The 15,355-nt window shown below is 53.8% G+C and overlaps 34 non-coding genes across 34 annotated transcripts; 12 read left to right on the top strand and 22 right to left on the bottom strand.

Moving 5' to 3' along the window:
* Nucleotides 1-129: 129 nt before the first annotated feature.
* Trnar-acg lies at nucleotides 130-202 on the top strand. The gene has a single exon. It is a non-coding gene; the product is annotated as a tRNA-Arg (tRNA).
* A 582-nt stretch (nucleotides 203-784) lies between these two features.
* On the bottom strand, nucleotides 785-856 carry Trnad-guc. Its single transcript has one exon. It is a non-coding gene; the product is annotated as a tRNA-Asp (tRNA).
* Nucleotides 857-967: 111 nt separating this feature from the next.
* Nucleotides 968-1,059, bottom strand: Trnai-uau. Its single transcript is given in 2 exon segments — nucleotides 968-1,003; nucleotides 1,022-1,059. It is a non-coding gene; the product is annotated as a tRNA-Ile (tRNA).
* Nucleotides 1,060-1,500: 441 nt separating this feature from the next.
* Trnar-acg lies at nucleotides 1,501-1,573 on the top strand. The gene has a single exon. It is a non-coding gene; the product is annotated as a tRNA-Arg (tRNA).
* Nucleotides 1,574-2,155: 582 nt separating this feature from the next.
* On the bottom strand, nucleotides 2,156-2,227 carry Trnad-guc. Its single transcript has one exon. It is a non-coding gene; the product is annotated as a tRNA-Asp (tRNA).
* Nucleotides 2,228-2,338: 111 nt separating this feature from the next.
* Nucleotides 2,339-2,430, bottom strand: Trnai-uau. Its single transcript is given in 2 exon segments — nucleotides 2,339-2,374; nucleotides 2,393-2,430. It is a non-coding gene; the product is annotated as a tRNA-Ile (tRNA).
* A 441-nt stretch (nucleotides 2,431-2,871) lies between these two features.
* Trnar-acg lies at nucleotides 2,872-2,944 on the top strand. The gene has a single exon. It is a non-coding gene; the product is annotated as a tRNA-Arg (tRNA).
* Nucleotides 2,945-3,526: 582 nt separating this feature from the next.
* Trnad-guc lies at nucleotides 3,527-3,598 on the bottom strand. The gene has a single exon. It is a non-coding gene; the product is annotated as a tRNA-Asp (tRNA).
* Nucleotides 3,599-3,709: 111 nt separating this feature from the next.
* On the bottom strand, nucleotides 3,710-3,801 carry Trnai-uau. Its single transcript is given in 2 exon segments — nucleotides 3,710-3,745; nucleotides 3,764-3,801. It is a non-coding gene; the product is annotated as a tRNA-Ile (tRNA).
* A 441-nt stretch (nucleotides 3,802-4,242) lies between these two features.
* Trnar-acg lies at nucleotides 4,243-4,315 on the top strand. Its single transcript has one exon. It is a non-coding gene; the product is annotated as a tRNA-Arg (tRNA).
* Nucleotides 4,316-4,897: 582 nt separating this feature from the next.
* On the bottom strand, nucleotides 4,898-4,969 carry Trnad-guc. The gene has a single exon. It is a non-coding gene; the product is annotated as a tRNA-Asp (tRNA).
* A 111-nt stretch (nucleotides 4,970-5,080) lies between these two features.
* Nucleotides 5,081-5,172, bottom strand: Trnai-uau. Its single transcript is given in 2 exon segments — nucleotides 5,081-5,116; nucleotides 5,135-5,172. It is a non-coding gene; the product is annotated as a tRNA-Ile (tRNA).
* A 441-nt stretch (nucleotides 5,173-5,613) lies between these two features.
* Trnar-acg lies at nucleotides 5,614-5,686 on the top strand. The gene has a single exon. It is a non-coding gene; the product is annotated as a tRNA-Arg (tRNA).
* A 582-nt stretch (nucleotides 5,687-6,268) lies between these two features.
* Nucleotides 6,269-6,340, bottom strand: Trnad-guc. The gene has a single exon. It is a non-coding gene; the product is annotated as a tRNA-Asp (tRNA).
* Nucleotides 6,341-6,451: 111 nt separating this feature from the next.
* Nucleotides 6,452-6,543, bottom strand: Trnai-uau. The gene is given in 2 exon segments: nucleotides 6,452-6,487; nucleotides 6,506-6,543. It is a non-coding gene; the product is annotated as a tRNA-Ile (tRNA).
* A 441-nt stretch (nucleotides 6,544-6,984) lies between these two features.
* On the top strand, nucleotides 6,985-7,057 carry Trnar-acg. The gene has a single exon. It is a non-coding gene; the product is annotated as a tRNA-Arg (tRNA).
* Nucleotides 7,058-7,639: 582 nt separating this feature from the next.
* Trnad-guc lies at nucleotides 7,640-7,711 on the bottom strand. The gene has a single exon. It is a non-coding gene; the product is annotated as a tRNA-Asp (tRNA).
* A 111-nt stretch (nucleotides 7,712-7,822) lies between these two features.
* On the bottom strand, nucleotides 7,823-7,914 carry Trnai-uau. The gene is given in 2 exon segments: nucleotides 7,823-7,858; nucleotides 7,877-7,914. It is a non-coding gene; the product is annotated as a tRNA-Ile (tRNA).
* Nucleotides 7,915-8,355: 441 nt separating this feature from the next.
* Trnar-acg lies at nucleotides 8,356-8,428 on the top strand. Its single transcript has one exon. It is a non-coding gene; the product is annotated as a tRNA-Arg (tRNA).
* A 582-nt stretch (nucleotides 8,429-9,010) lies between these two features.
* Nucleotides 9,011-9,082, bottom strand: Trnad-guc. The gene has a single exon. It is a non-coding gene; the product is annotated as a tRNA-Asp (tRNA).
* Nucleotides 9,083-9,193: 111 nt separating this feature from the next.
* Trnai-uau lies at nucleotides 9,194-9,285 on the bottom strand. The gene is given in 2 exon segments: nucleotides 9,194-9,229; nucleotides 9,248-9,285. It is a non-coding gene; the product is annotated as a tRNA-Ile (tRNA).
* Nucleotides 9,286-9,726: 441 nt separating this feature from the next.
* On the top strand, nucleotides 9,727-9,799 carry Trnar-acg. The gene has a single exon. It is a non-coding gene; the product is annotated as a tRNA-Arg (tRNA).
* A 582-nt stretch (nucleotides 9,800-10,381) lies between these two features.
* On the bottom strand, nucleotides 10,382-10,453 carry Trnad-guc. The gene has a single exon. It is a non-coding gene; the product is annotated as a tRNA-Asp (tRNA).
* Nucleotides 10,454-10,564: 111 nt separating this feature from the next.
* On the bottom strand, nucleotides 10,565-10,656 carry Trnai-uau. The gene is given in 2 exon segments: nucleotides 10,565-10,600; nucleotides 10,619-10,656. It is a non-coding gene; the product is annotated as a tRNA-Ile (tRNA).
* Nucleotides 10,657-11,097: 441 nt separating this feature from the next.
* Trnar-acg lies at nucleotides 11,098-11,170 on the top strand. Its single transcript has one exon. It is a non-coding gene; the product is annotated as a tRNA-Arg (tRNA).
* Nucleotides 11,171-11,752: 582 nt separating this feature from the next.
* Trnad-guc lies at nucleotides 11,753-11,824 on the bottom strand. Its single transcript has one exon. It is a non-coding gene; the product is annotated as a tRNA-Asp (tRNA).
* A 111-nt stretch (nucleotides 11,825-11,935) lies between these two features.
* Nucleotides 11,936-12,027, bottom strand: Trnai-uau. Its single transcript is given in 2 exon segments — nucleotides 11,936-11,971; nucleotides 11,990-12,027. It is a non-coding gene; the product is annotated as a tRNA-Ile (tRNA).
* Nucleotides 12,028-12,468: 441 nt separating this feature from the next.
* On the top strand, nucleotides 12,469-12,541 carry Trnar-acg. The gene has a single exon. It is a non-coding gene; the product is annotated as a tRNA-Arg (tRNA).
* Nucleotides 12,542-13,123: 582 nt separating this feature from the next.
* On the bottom strand, nucleotides 13,124-13,195 carry Trnad-guc. Its single transcript has one exon. It is a non-coding gene; the product is annotated as a tRNA-Asp (tRNA).
* Nucleotides 13,196-13,306: 111 nt separating this feature from the next.
* Trnai-uau lies at nucleotides 13,307-13,398 on the bottom strand. Its single transcript is given in 2 exon segments — nucleotides 13,307-13,342; nucleotides 13,361-13,398. It is a non-coding gene; the product is annotated as a tRNA-Ile (tRNA).
* Nucleotides 13,399-13,839: 441 nt separating this feature from the next.
* On the top strand, nucleotides 13,840-13,912 carry Trnar-acg. The gene has a single exon. It is a non-coding gene; the product is annotated as a tRNA-Arg (tRNA).
* Nucleotides 13,913-14,494: 582 nt separating this feature from the next.
* Nucleotides 14,495-14,566, bottom strand: Trnad-guc. The gene has a single exon. It is a non-coding gene; the product is annotated as a tRNA-Asp (tRNA).
* Nucleotides 14,567-14,677: 111 nt separating this feature from the next.
* Nucleotides 14,678-14,769, bottom strand: Trnai-uau. The gene is given in 2 exon segments: nucleotides 14,678-14,713; nucleotides 14,732-14,769. It is a non-coding gene; the product is annotated as a tRNA-Ile (tRNA).
* A 441-nt stretch (nucleotides 14,770-15,210) lies between these two features.
* Trnar-acg lies at nucleotides 15,211-15,283 on the top strand. Its single transcript has one exon. It is a non-coding gene; the product is annotated as a tRNA-Arg (tRNA).
* Nucleotides 15,284-15,355: the final 72 nt, after the last annotated feature.

A 15,355-nucleotide genomic window follows, 5' to 3' on the forward strand; every position in this document is an offset into this window, starting at 1 on the left:
TCCCTGCAGAGTGCGGAAGACCGGAGTGGCCGCGCCGCCGTTGTCAGTGGACGACACGCAGTTGGCGAGCCACCGAGAACACGTTGCTCCGCGATGTGTACCCGCCTCTTACTACGAAATGCGAACAGTGGCCCTGTGGCGCAACGGATAACGCGTCTGACTACGGATCAGAAGATTCCAGGTTCGAATCCTGGCAGGGTCGGCATTTTGTTAGTTGCGGGCGCGTAGCTAGGCAGTGCATTCGAATGTTTCCGCCTGCGTGCAGTGCAATGTCAATCCTGAGCATCTCGCAGCTGCATCTCGAGACGATCGTGGTAAATATCGCTTCGTGCAAGCGTCAGCGTAGCGTCAGTCGAGCAAAGTCGAGACAAGTCAAGCTGAGAGATGTCACACAGTTAATTAATCGGTACGCGACGCAGACAACGCTTTTCCAAGTGTCCCATGTCACGCACCGAAGAGGGCGAACGCCTGCACGCAGCAGAGTGGCGCAGTGGAAGCGTGCTGGGCCCATAACCCAGAGGTCCGTGGATCGAAACCACGCTCTGCTAAAATTATTCTTTTTCTTGGGTGCTTCGAGCTCGTTCACTAAGCCTCGGGTGCGATGATTCAGCGTCAACAGCAAACCCTGTAAGTTGTGAAACGACGACGACGTGGTGTGAAGAATACGAGAAACACTTCCTAAGACGCAGACTTTCTTACGATTCTGCAGCAACTACATTTCTCGATCACAACGTTAATGTCCTTTCGGGCCACACGTGCAACTTTTGCGATATAAAAATCGCACCTCCCCGGCGGGGAATCGAACCCCGGTCTCCCGCGTGACAGGCGGGGATACTAACCACTATACTACCGAGGAATGCGCGATGCTTACCTACAATGCACGCTCACTTATGATTCTCAAGTAGGTGATACATCTCAAATCTAGCGTCCCGATGCTTTCAGAGTCAGCTGCTACGAAATAAAAGTATGCCCCAGGTGAGGCTCGAACTCACAACCCCGGCATTGCTCACGGCTACTGCCTTATAAGTACCGTGCGCTAACCAATTGCGCCACTGGGGCTACGGCAGGGTGCTTTCAGTTAGCGGTATTCGCTTTGCTGCCAACCTGTTGTGGCTACAGACCCATCATACGACCGTCACCTGCGGCCATACTGCGACTTTAGCACCTGTCTACGGATGCTTCATACGATTCTTGTTTCATATGCTACACTTACAAGCATATCAGCCGCTTGTCATCACCGAAAAATTGCAGAAAACGCGCGCCTTGCCGTCTGCTACCTGTCCAACGGCGAGGGCAGATGTGTGGCAAGCTCTAAGCTATGCAGGCGCACCATGGCCGAGCAGCTAGAGGAGAGATGCCTTCCTTGGCAGCTCCCTGCAGAGTGCGGAAGACCGGAGTGGCCGCGCCGCCGTTGTCAGTGGACGACACGCAGTTGGCGAGCCACCGAGAACACGTTGCTCCGCGATGTGTACCCGCCTCTTACTACGAAACGCGAACAGTGGCCCTGTGGCGCAACGGATAACGCGTCTGACTACGGATCAGAAGATTCCAGGTTCGAATCCTGGCAGGGTCGGCATTTTGTTAGTTGCGGGCGCGTAGCTAGGCAGTGCATTCGAATGTTTCCGCCTGCGTGCAGTGCAATGTCAATCCTGAGCATCTCGCAGCTGCATCTCGAGACGATCGTGGTAAATATCGCTTCGTGCAAGCGTCAGCGTAGCGTCAGTCGAGCAAAGTCGAGACAAGTCAAGCTGAGAGATGTCACACAGTTAATTAATCGGTACGCGACGCAGACAACGCTTTTCCAAGTGTCCCATGTCACGCACCGAAGAGGGCGAACGCCTGCACGCAGCAGAGTGGCGCAGTGGAAGCGTGCTGGGCCCATAACCCAGAGGTCCGTGGATCGAAACCACGCTCTGCTAAAATTATTCTTTTTCTTGGGTGCTTCGAGCTCGTTCACTAAGCCTCGGGTGCGATGATTCAGCGTCAACAGCAAACCCTGTAAGTTGTGAAACGACGACGACGTGGTGTGAAGAATACGAGAAACACTTCCTAAGACGCAGACTTTCTTACGATTCTGCAGCAACTACATTTCTCGATCACAACGTTAATGTCCTTTCGGGCCACACGTGCAACTTTTGCGATATAAAAATCGCACCTCCCCGGCGGGGAATCGAACCCCGGTCTCCCGCGTGACAGGCGGGGATACTAACCACTATACTACCGAGGAATGCGCGATGCTTACCTACAATGCACGCTCACTTATGATTCTCAAGTAGGTGATACATCTCAAATCTAGCGTCCCGATGCTTTCAGAGTCAGCTGCTACGAAATAAAAGTATGCCCCAGGTGAGGCTCGAACTCACAACCCCGGCATTGCTCACGGCTACTGCCTTATAAGTACCGTGCGCTAACCAATTGCGCCACTGGGGCTACGGCAGGGTGCTTTCAGTTAGCGGTATTCGCTTTGCTGCCAACCTGTTGTGGCTACAGACCCATCATACGACCGTCACCTGCGGCTATACTGCGACTTTAGCACCTGTCTACGGATGCTTCATACGATTCTTGTTTCATATGCTACACTTACAAGCATATCAGCCGCTTGTCATCACCGAAAAATTGCAGAAAACGCGCGCCTTGCCGTCTGCTACCTGTCCAACGGCGAGGGCAGATGTGTGGCAAGCTCTAAGCTATGCAGGCGCACCATGGTCGAGCAGCTAGAGGAGAGATGCCTTCCTTGGCAGCTCCCTGCAGAGTGCGGAAGACCGGAGTGGCCGCGCCGCCGTTGTCAGTGGACGACACGCAGTTGGCGAGCCACCGAGAACACGTTGCTCCGCGATGTGTACCCGCCTCTTACTACGAAACGCGAACAGTGGCCCTGTGGCGCAACGGATAACGCGTCTGACTACGGATCAGAAGATTCCAGGTTCGAATCCTGGCAGGGTCGGCATTTTGTTAGTTGCGGGCGCGTAGCTAGGCAGTGCATTCGAATGTTTCCGCCTGCGTGCAGTGCAATGTCAATCCTGAGCATCTCGCAGCTGCATCTCGAGACGATCGTGGTAAATATCGCTTCGTGCAAGCGTCAGCGTAGCGTCAGTCGAGCAAAGTCGAGACAAGTCAAGCTGAGAGATGTCACACAGTTAATTAATCGGTACGCGACGCAGACAACGCTTTTCCAAGTGTCCCATGTCACGCACCGAAGAGGGCGAACGCCTGCACGCAGCAGAGTGGCGCAGTGGAAGCGTGCTGGGCCCATAACCCAGAGGTCCGTGGATCGAAACCACGCTCTGCTAAAATTATTCTTTTTCTTGGGTGCTTCGAGCTCGTTCACTAAGCCTCGGGTGCGATGATTCAGCGTCAACAGCAAACCCTATAAGTTGTGAAACGACGACGACGTGGTGTGAAGAATACGAGAAACACTTCCTAAGACGCAGACTTTCTTACGATTCTGCAGCAACTACATTTCTCGATCACAACGTTAATGTCCTTTCGGGCCACACGTGCAACTTTTGCGATATAAAAATCGCACCTCCCCGGCGGGGAATCGAACCCCGGTCTCCCGCGTGACAGGCGGGGATACTAACCACTATACTACCGAGGAATGCGCGATGCTTACCTACAATGCACGCTCACTTATGATTCTCAAGTAGGTGATACATCTCAAATCTAGCGTCCCGATGCTTTCAGAGTCAGCTGCTACGAAATAAAAGTATGCCCCAGGTGAGGCTCGAACTCACAACCCCGGCATTGCTCACGGCTACTGCCTTATAAGTACCGTGCGCTAACCAATTGCGCCACTGGGGCTACGGCAGGGTGCTTTCAGTTAGCGGTATTCGCTTTGCTGCCAACCTGTTGTGGCTACAGACCCATCATACGACCGTCACCTGCGGCCATACTGCGACTTTAGCACCTGTCTACGGATGCTTCATACGATTCTTGTTTCATATGCTACACTTACAAGCATATCAGCCGCTTGTCATCACCGAAAAATTGCAGAAAACGCGCGCCTTGCCGTCTGCTACCTGTCCAACGGCGAGGGCAGATGTGTGGCAAGCTCTAAGCTATGCAGGCGCACCATGGCCGAGCAGCTAGAGGAGAGATGCCTTCCTTGGCAGCTCCCTGCAGAGTGCGGAAGACCGGAGTGGCCGCGCCGCCGTTGTCAGTGGACGACACGCAGTTGGCGAGCCACCGAGAACACGTTGCTCCGCGATGTGTACCCGCCTCTTACTACGAAACGCGAACAGTGGCCCTGTGGCGCAACGGATAACGCGTCTGACTACGGATCAGAAGATTCCAGGTTCGAATCCTGGCAGGGTCGGCATTTTGTTAGTTGCGGGCGCGTAGCTAGGCAGTGCATTCGAATGTTTCCGCCTGCGTGCAGTGCAATGTCAATCCTGAGCATCTCGCAGCTGCATCTCGAGACGATCGTGGTAAATATCGCTTCGTGCAAGCGTCAGCGTAGCGTCAGTCGAGCAAAGTCGAGACAAGTCAAGCTGAGAGATGTCACACAGTTAATTAATCGGTACGCGACGCAGACAACGCTTTTCCAAGTGTCCCATGTCACGCACCGAAGAGGGCGAACGCCTGCACGCAGCAGAGTGGCGCAGTGGAAGCGTGCTGGGCCCATAACCCAGAGGTCCGTGGATCGAAACCACGCTCTGCTAAAATTATTCATTTTCTTGGGTGCTTCGAGCTCGTTCACTAAGCCTCGGGTGCGATGATTCAGCGTCAACAGCAAACCCTGTAAGTTGTGAAACGACGACGACGTGGTGTGAAGAATACGAGAAACACTTCCTAAGACGCAGACTTTCTTACGATTCTGCAGCAACTACATTTCTCGATCACAACGTTAATGTCCTTTCGGGCCACACGTGCAACTTTTGCGATATAAAAATCGCACCTCCCCGGCGGGGAATCGAACCCCGGTCTCCCGCGTGACAGGCGGGGATACTAACCACTATACTACCGAGGAATGCGCGATGCTTACCTACAATGCACGCTCACTTATGATTCTCAAGTAGGTGATACATCTCAAATCTAGCGTCCCGATGCTTTCAGAGTCAGCTGCTACGAAATAAAAGTATGCCCCAGGTGAGGCTCGAACTCACAACCCCGGCATTGCTCACGGCTACTGCCTTATAAGTACCGTGCGCTAACCAATTGCGCCACTGGGGCTACGGCAGGGTGCTTTCAGTTAGCGGTATTCGCTTTGCTGCCAACCTGTTGTGGCTACAGACCCATCATACGACCGTCACCTGCGGCCATACTGCGACTTTAGCACCTGTCTACGGATGCTTCATACGATTCTTGTTTCATATGCTACACTTACAAGCATATCAGCCGCTTGTCATCACCGAAAAATTGCAGAAAACGCGCGCCTTGCCGTCTGCTACCTGTCCAACGGCGAGGGCAGATGTGTGGCAAGCTCTAAGCTATGCAGGCGCACCATGGCCGAGCAGCTAGAGGAGAGATGCCTTCCTTGGCAGCTCCCTGCAGAGTGCGGAAGACCGGAGTGGCCGCGCCGCCGTTGTCAGTGGACGACACGCAGTTGGCGAGCCACCGAGAACACGTTGCTCCGCGATGTGTACCCGCCTCTTACTACGAAACGCGAACAGTGGCCCTGTGGCGCAACGGATAACGCGTCTGACTACGGATCAGAAGATTCCAGGTTCGAATCCTGGCAGGGTCGGCATTTTGTTAGTTGCGGGCGCGTAGCTAGGCAGTGCATTCGAATGTTTCCGCCTGCGTGCAGTGCAATGTCAATCCTGAGCATCTCGCAGCTGCATCTCGAGACGATCGTGGTAAATATCGCTTCGTGCAAGCGTCAGCGTAGCGTCAGTCGAGCAAAGTCGAGACAAGTCAAGCTGAGAGATGTCACACAGTTAATTAATCGGTACGCGACGCAGACAACGCTTTTCCAAGTGTCCCATGTCACGCACCGAAGAGGGCGAACGCCTGCACGCAGCAGAGTGGCGCAGTGGAAGCGTGCTGGGCCCATAACCTAGAGGTCCGTGGATCGAAACCACGCTCTGCTAAAATTATTCTTTTTCTTGGGTGCTTCGAGCTCGTTCACTAAGCCTCGGGTGCGATGATTCAGCGTCAACAGCAAACCCTATAAGTTGTGAAACGACGACGACGTGGTGTGAAGAATACGAGAAACACTTCCTAAGACGCAGACTTTCTTACGATTCTGCAGCAACTACATTTCTCGATCACAACGTTAATGTCCTTTCGGGCCACACGTGCAACTTTTGCGATATAAAAATCGCACCTCCCCGGCGGGGAATCGAACCCCGGTCTCCCGCGTGACAGGCGGGGATACTAACCACTATACTACCGAGGAATGCGCGATGCTTACCTACAATGCACGCTCACTTATGATTCTCAAGTAGGTGATACATCTCAAATCTAGCGTCCCGATGCTTTCAGAGTCAGCTGCTACGAAATAAAAGTATGCCCCAGGTGAGGCTCGAACTCACAACCCCGGCATTGCTCACGGCTACTGCCTTATAAGTACCGTGCGCTAACCAATTGCGCCACTGGGGCTACGGCAGGGTGCTTTCAGTTAGCGGTATTCGCTTTGCTGCCAACCTGTTGTGGCTACAGACCCATCATACGACCGTCACCTGCGGCCATACTGCGACTTTAGCACCTGTCTACGGATGCTTCATACGATTCTTGTTTCATATGCTACACTTACAAGCATATCAGCCGCTTGTCATCACCGAAAAATTGCAGAAAACGCGCGCCTTGCCGTCTGCTACCTGTCCAACGGCGAGGGCAGATGTGTGGCAAGCTCTAAGCTATGCAGGCGCACCATGGCCGAGCAGCTAGAGGAGAGATGCCTTCCTTGGCAGCTCCCTGCAGAGTGCGGAAGACCGGAGTGGCCGCGCCGCCGTTGTCAGTGGACGACACGCAGTTGGCGAGCCACCGAGAACACGTTGCTCCGCGATGTGTACCCGCCTCTTACTACGAAATGCGAACAGTGGCCCTGTGGCGCAACGGATAACGCGTCTGACTACGGATCAGAAGATTCCAGGTTCGAATCCTGGCAGGGTCGGCATTTTGTTAGTTGCGGGCGCGTAGCTAGGCAGTGCATTCGAATGTTTCCGCCTGCGTGCAGTGCAATGTCAATCCTGAGCATCTCGCAGCTGCATCTCGAGACGATCGTGGTAAATATCGCTTCGTGCAAGCGTCAGCGTAGCGTCAGTCGAGCAAAGTCGAGACAAGTCAAGCTGAGAGATGTCACACAGTTAATTAATCGGTACGCGACGCAGACAACGCTTTTCCAAGTGTCCCATGTCACGCACCGAAGAGGGCGAACGCCTGCACGCAGCAGAGTGGCGCAGTGGAAGCGTGCTGGGCCCATAACCCAGAGGTCCGTGGATCGAAACCACGCTCTGCTAAAATTATTCTTTTTCTTGGGTGCTTCGAGCTCGTTCACTAAGCCTCGGGTGCGATGATTCAGCGTCAACAGCAAACCCTGTAAGTTGTGAAACGACGACGACGTGGTGTGAAGAATACGAGAAACACTTCCTAAGACGCAGACTTTCTTACGATTCTGCAGCAACTACATTTCTCGATCACAACGTTAATGTCCTTTCGGGCCACACGTGCAACTTTTGCGATATAAAAATCGCACCTCCCCGGCGGGGAATCGAACCCCGGTCTCCCGCGTGACAGGCGGGGATACTAACCACTATACTACCGAGGAATGCGCGATGCTTACCTACAATGCACGCTCACTTATGATTCTCAAGTAGGTGATACATCTCAAATCTAGCGTCCCGATGCTTTCAGAGTCAGCTGCTACGAAATAAAAGTATGCCCCAGGTGAGGCTCGAACTCACAACCCCGGCATTGCTCACGGCTACTGCCTTATAAGTACCGTGCGCTAACCAATTGCGCCACTGGGGCTACGGCAGGGTGCTTTCAGTTAGCGGTATTCGCTTTGCTGCCAACCTGTTGTGGCTACAGACCCATCATACGACCGTCACCTGCGGCCATACTGCGACTTTAGCACCTGTCTACGGATGCTTCATACGATTCTTGTTTCATATGCTACACTTACAAGCATATCAGCCGCTTGTCATCACCGAAAAATTGCAGAAAACGCGCGCCTTGCCGTCTGCTACCTGTCCAACGGCGAGGGCAGATGTGTGGCAAGCTCTAAGCTATGCAGGCGCACCATGGCCGAGCAGCTAGAGGAGAGATGCCTTCCTTGGCAGCTCCCTGCAGAGTGCGGAAGACCGGAGTGGCCGCGCCGCCGTTGTCAGTGGACGACACGCAGTTGGCGAGCCACCGAGAACACGTTGCTCCGCGATGTGTACCCGCCTCTTACTACGAAACGCGAACAGTGGCCCTGTGGCGCAACGGATAACGCGTCTGACTACGGATCAGAAGATTCCAGGTTCGAATCCTGGCAGGGTCGGCATTTTGTTAGTTGCGGGCGCGTAGCTAGGCAGTGCATTCGAATGTTTCCGCCTGCGTGCAGTGCAATGTCAATCCTGAGCATCTCGCAGCTGCATCTCGAGACGATCGTGGTAAATATCGCTTCGTGCAAGCGTCAGCGTAGCGTCAGTCGAGCAAAGTCGAGACAAGTCAAGCTGAGAGATGTCACACAGTTAATTAATCGGTACGCGACGCAGACAACGCTTTTCCAAGTGTCCCATGTCACGCACCGAAGAGGGCGAACGCCTGCACGCAGCAGAGTGGCGCAGTGGAAGCGTGCTGGGCCCATAACCCAGAGGTCCGTGGATCGAAACCACGCTCTGCTAAAATTATTCTTTTTCTTGGGTGCTTCGAGCTCGTTCACTAAGCCTCGGGTGCGATGATTCAGCGTCAACAGCAAACCCTGTAAGTTGTGAAACGACGACGACGTGGTGTGAAGAATACGAGAAACACTTCCTAAGACGCAGACTTTCTTACGATTCTGCAGCAACTACATTTCTCGATCACAACGTTAATGTCCTTTCGGGCCACACGTGCAACTTTTGCGATATAAAAATCGCACCTCCCCGGCGGGGAATCGAACCCCGGTCTCCCGCGTGACAGGCGGGGATACTAACCACTATACTACCGAGGAATGCGCGATGCTTACCTACAATGCACGCTCACTTATGATTCTCAAGTAGGTGATACATCTCAAATCTAGCGTCCCGATGCTTTCAGAGTCAGCTGCTACGAAATAAAAGTATGCCCCAGGTGAGGCTCGAACTCACAACCCCGGCATTGCTCACGGCTACTGCCTTATAAGTACCGTGCGCTAACCAATTGCGCCACTGGGGCTACGGCAGGGTGCTTTCAGTTAGCGGTATTCGCTTTGCTGCCAACCTGTTGTGGCTACAGACCCATCATACGACCGTCACCTGCGGCTATACTGCGACTTTAGCACCTGTCTACGGATGCTTCATACGATTCTTGTTTCATATGCTACACTTACAAGCATATCAGCCGCTTGTCATCACCGAAAAATTGCAGAAAACGCGCGCCTTGCCGTCTGCTACCTGTCCAACGGCGAGGGCAGATGTGTGGCAAGCTCTAAGCTATGCAGGCGCACCATGGTCGAGCAGCTAGAGGAGAGATGCCTTCCTTGGCAGCTCCCTGCAGAGTGCGGAAGACCGGAGTGGCCGCGCCGCCGTTGTCAGTGGACGACACGCAGTTGGCGAGCCACCGAGAACACGTTGCTCCGCGATGTGTACCCGCCTCTTACTACGAAACGCGAACAGTGGCCCTGTGGCGCAACGGATAACGCGTCTGACTACGGATCAGAAGATTCCAGGTTCGAATCCTGGCAGGGTCGGCATTTTGTTAGTTGCGGGCGCGTAGCTAGGCAGTGCATTCGAATGTTTCCGCCTGCGTGCAGTGCAATGTCAATCCTGAGCATCTCGCAGCTGCATCTCGAGACGATCGTGGTAAATATCGCTTCGTGCAAGCGTCAGCGTAGCGTCAGTCGAGCAAAGTCGAGACAAGTCAAGCTGAGAGATGTCACACAGTTAATTAATCGGTACGCGACGCAGACAACGCTTTTCCAAGTGTCCCATGTCACGCACCGAAGAGGGCGAACGCCTGCACGCAGCAGAGTGGCGCAGTGGAAGCGTGCTGGGCCCATAACCCAGAGGTCCGTGGATCGAAACCACGCTCTGCTAAAATTATTCTTTTTCTTGGGTGCTTCGAGCTCGTTCACTAAGCCTCGGGTGCGATGATTCAGCGTCAACAGCAAACCCTATAAGTTGTGAAACGACGACGACGTGGTGTGAAGAATACGAGAAACACTTCCTAAGACGCAGACTTTCTTACGATTCTGCAGCAACTACATTTCTCGATCACAACGTTAATGTCCTTTCGGGCCACACGTGCAACTTTTGCGATATAAAAATCGCACCTCCCCGGCGGGGAATCGAACCCCGGTCTCCCGCGTGACAGGCGGGGATACTAACCACTATACTACCGAGGAATGCGCGATGCTTACCTACAATGCACGCTCACTTATGATTCTCAAGTAGGTGATACATCTCAAATCTAGCGTCCCGATGCTTTCAGAGTCAGCTGCTACGAAATAAAAGTATGCCCCAGGTGAGGCTCGAACTCACAACCCCGGCATTGCTCACGGCTACTGCCTTATAAGTACCGTGCGCTAACCAATTGCGCCACTGGGGCTACGGCAGGGTGCTTTCAGTTAGCGGTATTCGCTTTGCTGCCAACCTGTTGTGGCTACAGACCCATCATACGACCGTCACCTGCGGCCATACTGCGACTTTAGCACCTGTCTACGGATGCTTCATACGATTCTTGTTTCATATGCTACACTTACAAGCATATCAGCCGCTTGTCATCACCGAAAAATTGCAGAAAACGCGCGCCTTGCCGTCTGCTACCTGTCCAACGGCGAGGGCAGATGTGTGGCAAGCTCTAAGCTATGCAGGCGCACCATGGCCGAGCAGCTAGAGGAGAGATGCCTTCCTTGGCAGCTCCCTGCAGAGTGCGGAAGACCGGAGTGGCCGCGCCGCCGTTGTCAGTGGACGACACGCAGTTGGCGAGCCACCGAGAACACGTTGCTCCGCGATGTGTACCCGCCTCTTACTACGAAACGCGAACAGTGGCCCTGTGGCGCAACGGATAACGCGTCTGACTACGGATCAGAAGATTCCAGGTTCGAATCCTGGCAGGGTCGGCATTTTGTTAGTTGCGGGCGCGTAGCTAGGCAGTGCATTCGAATGTTTCCGCCTGCGTGCAGTGCAATGTCAATCCTGAGCATCTCGCAGCTGCATCTCGAGACGATCGTGGTAAATATCGCTTCGTGCAAGCGTCAGCGTAGCGTCAGTCGAGCAAAGTCGAGACAAGTCAAGCTGAGAGATGTCACACAGTTAATTAATCGGTACGCGACGCAGACAACGCTTTTCCAAGTGTCCCATGTCACGCACCGAAGAGGGCGAACGCCTGCACGCAGCAGAGTGGCGCAGTGGAAGCGTGCTGGGCCCATAACCCAGAGGTCCGTGGATCGAAACCACGCTCTGCTAAAATTATTCATTTTCTTGGGTGCTTCGAGCTCGTTCACTAAGCCTCGGGTGCGATGATTCAGCGTCAACAGCAAACCCTGTAAGTTGTGAAACGACGACGACGTGGTGTGAAGAATACGAGAAACACTTCCTAAGACGCAGACTTTCTTACGATTCTGCAGCAACTACATTTCTCGATCACAACGTTAATGTCCTTTCGGGCCACACGTGCAACTTTTGCGATATAAAAATCGCACCTCCCCGGCGGGGAATCGAACCCCGGTCTCCCGCGTGACAGGCGGGGATACTAACCACTATACTACCGAGGAATGCGCGATGCTTACCTACAATGCACGCTCACTTATGATTCTCAAGTAGGTGATACATCTCAAATCTAGCGTCCCGATGCTTTCAGAGTCAGCTGCTACGAAATAAAAGTATGCCCCAGGTGAGGCTCGAACTCACAACCCCGGCATTGCTCACGGCTACTGCCTTATAAGTACCGTGCGCTAACCAATTGCGCCACTGGGGCTACGGCAGGGTGCTTTCAGTTAGCGGTATTCGCTTTGCTGCCAACCTGTTGTGGCTACAGACCCATCATACGACCGTCACCTGCGGCCATACTGCGACTTTAGCACCTGTCTACGGATGCTTCATACGATTCTTGTTTCATATGCTACACTTACAAGCATATCAGCCGCTTGTCATCACCGAAAAATTGCAGAAAACGCGCGCCTTGCCGTCTGCTACCTGTCCAACGGCGAGGGCAGATGTGTGGCAAGCTCTAAGCTATGCAGGCGCACCATGGCCGAGCAGCTAGAGGAGAGATGCCTTCCTTGGCAGCTCCCTGCAGAGTGCGGAAGACCGGAGTGGCCGCGCCGCCGTTGTCAGTGGACGACACGCAGTTGGCGAGCCACCGAGAACACGTTGCTCCGCGATGTGTACCCGCCTCTTACTACGAAACGCGAACAGTGGCCCTGTGGCGCAACGGATAACGCGTCTGACTACGGATCAGAAGATTCCAGGTTCGAATCCTGGCAGGGTCGGCATTTTGTTAGTTGCGGGCGCGTAGCTAGGCAGTGCATTCGAATGTTTCCGCCTGCGTGCAGTGCAATGTCAATCCTGAGCATCTCGCAGCTGCATCTCGAGACGATCGTGGTAAATATCGCTTCGTGCAAGCGTCAGCGTAGCGTCAGTCGAGCAAAGTCGAGACAAGTCAAGCTGAGAGATGTCACACAGTTAATTAATCGGTACGCGACGCAGACAACGCTTTTCCAAGTGTCCCATGTCACGCACCGAAGAGGGCGAACGCCTGCACGCAGCAGAGTGGCGCAGTGGAAGCGTGCTGGGCCCATAACCCAGAGGTCCGTGGATCGAAACCACGCTCTGCTAAAATTATTCATTTTCTTGGGTGCTTCGAGCTCGTTCACTAAGCCTCGGGTGCGATGATTCAGCGTCAACAGCAAACCCTGTAAGTTGTGAAACGACGACGACGTGGTGTGAAGAATACGAGAAACACTTCCTAAGACGCAGACTTTCTTACGATTCTGCAGCAACTACATTTCTCGATCACAACGTTAATGTCCTTTCGGGCCACACGTGCAACTTTTGCGATATAAAAATCGCACCTCCCCGGCGGGGAATCGAACCCCGGTCTCCCGCGTGACAGGCGGGGATACTAACCACTATACTACCGAGGAATGCGCGATGCTTACCTACAATGCACGCTCACTTATGATTCTCAAGTAGGTGATACATCTCAAATCTAGCGTCCCGATGCTTTCAGAGTCAGCTGCTACGAAATAAAAGTATGCCCCAGGTGAGGCTCGAACTCACAACCCCGGCATTGCTCACGGCTACTGCCTTATAAGTACCGTGCGCTAACCAATTGCGCCACTGGGGCTACGGCAGGGTGCTTTCAGTTAGCGGTATTCGCTTTGCTGCCAACCTGTTGTGGCTACAGACCCATCATACGACCGTCACCTGCGGCCATACTGCGACTTTAGCACCTGTCTACGGATGCTTCATACGATTCTTGTTTCATATGCTACACTTACAAGCATATCAGCCGCTTGTCATCACCGAAAAATTGCAGAAAACGCGCGCCTTGCCGTCTGCTACCTGTCCAACGGCGAGGGCAGATGTGTGGCAAGCTCTAAGCTATGCAGGCGCACCATGGCCGAGCAGCTAGAGGAGAGATGCCTTCCTTGGCAGCTCCCTGCAGAGTGCGGAAGACCGGAGTGGCCGCGCCGCCGTTGTCAGTGGACGACACGCAGTTGGCGAGCCACCGAGAACACGTTGCTCCGCGATGTGTACCCGCCTCTTACTACGAAACGCGAACAGTGGCCCTGTGGCGCAACGGATAACGCGTCTGACTACGGATCAGAAGATTCCAGGTTCGAATCCTGGCAGGGTCGGCATTTTGTTAGTTGCGGGCGCGTAGCTAGGCAGTGCATTCGAATGTTTCCGCCTGCGTGCAGTGCAATGTCAATCCTGAGCATCTCGCAGCTGCATCTCGAGACGATCGTGGTAAATATCGCTTCGTGCAAGCGTCAGCGTAGCGTCAGTCGAGCAAAGTCGAGACAAGTCAAGCTGAGAGATGTCACACAGTTAATTAATCGGTACGCGACGCAGACAACGCTTTTCCAAGTGTCCCATGTCACGCACCGAAGAGGGCGAACGCCTGCACGCAGCAGAGTGGCGCAGTGGAAGCGTGCTGGGCCCATAACCCAGAGGTCCGTGGATCGAAACCACGCTCTGCTAAAATTATTCATTTTCTTGGGTGCTTCGAGCTCGTTCACTAAGCCTCGGGTGCGATGATTCAGCGTCAACAGCAAACCCTGTAAGTTGTGAAACGACGACGACGTGGTGTGAAGAATACGAGAAACACTTCCTAAGACGCAGACTTTCTTACGATTCTGCAGCAACTACATTTCTCGATCACAACGTTAATGTCCTTTCGGGCCACACGTGCAACTTTTGCGATATAAAAATCGCACCTCCCCGGCGGGGAATCGAACCCCGGTCTCCCGCGTGACAGGCGGGGATACTAACCACTATACTACCGAGGAATGCGCGATGCTTACCTACAATGCACGCTCACTTATGATTCTCAAGTAGGTGATACATCTCAAATCTAGCGTCCCGATGCTTTCAGAGTCAGCTGCTACGAAATAAAAGTATGCCCCAGGTGAGGCTCGAACTCACAACCCCGGCATTGCTCACGGCTACTGCCTTATAAGTACCGTGCGCTAACCAATTGCGCCACTGGGGCTACGGCAGGGTGCTTTCAGTTAGCGGTATTCGCTTTGCTGCCAACCTGTTGTGGCTACAGACCCATCATACGACCGTCACCTGCGGCCATACTGCGACTTTAGCACCTGTCTACGGATGCTTCATACGATTCTTGTTTCATATGCTACACTTACAAGCATATCAGCCGCTTGTCATCACCGAAAAATTGCAGAAAACGCGCGCCTTGCCGTCTGCTACCTGTCCAACGGCGAGGGCAGATGTGTGGCAAGCTCTAAGCTATGCAGGCGCACCATGGCCGAGCAGCTAGAGGAGAGATGCCTTCCTTGGCAGCTCCCTGCAGAGTGCGGAAGACCGGAGTGGCCGCGCCGCCGTTGTCAGTGGACGACACGCAGTTGGCGAGCCACCGAGAACACGTTGCTCCGCGATGTGTACCCGCCTCTTACTACGAAACGCGAACAGTGGCCCTGTGGCGCAACGGATAACGCGTCTGACTACGGATCAGAAGATTCCAGGTTCGAATCCTGGCAGGGTCGGCATTTTGTTAGTTGCGGGCGCGTAGCTAGGCAGTGCATTCGAATGTTTCCGCCTGCGTGCAGTGCAATGTC

This window comes from Schistocerca americana, chromosome 8 (genome assembly GCF_021461395.2).
Source record: "Schistocerca americana isolate TAMUIC-IGC-003095 chromosome 8, iqSchAmer2.1, whole genome shotgun sequence".
Lineage (NCBI taxonomy): Eukaryota > Metazoa > Arthropoda > Insecta > Orthoptera > Acrididae > Schistocerca > Schistocerca americana.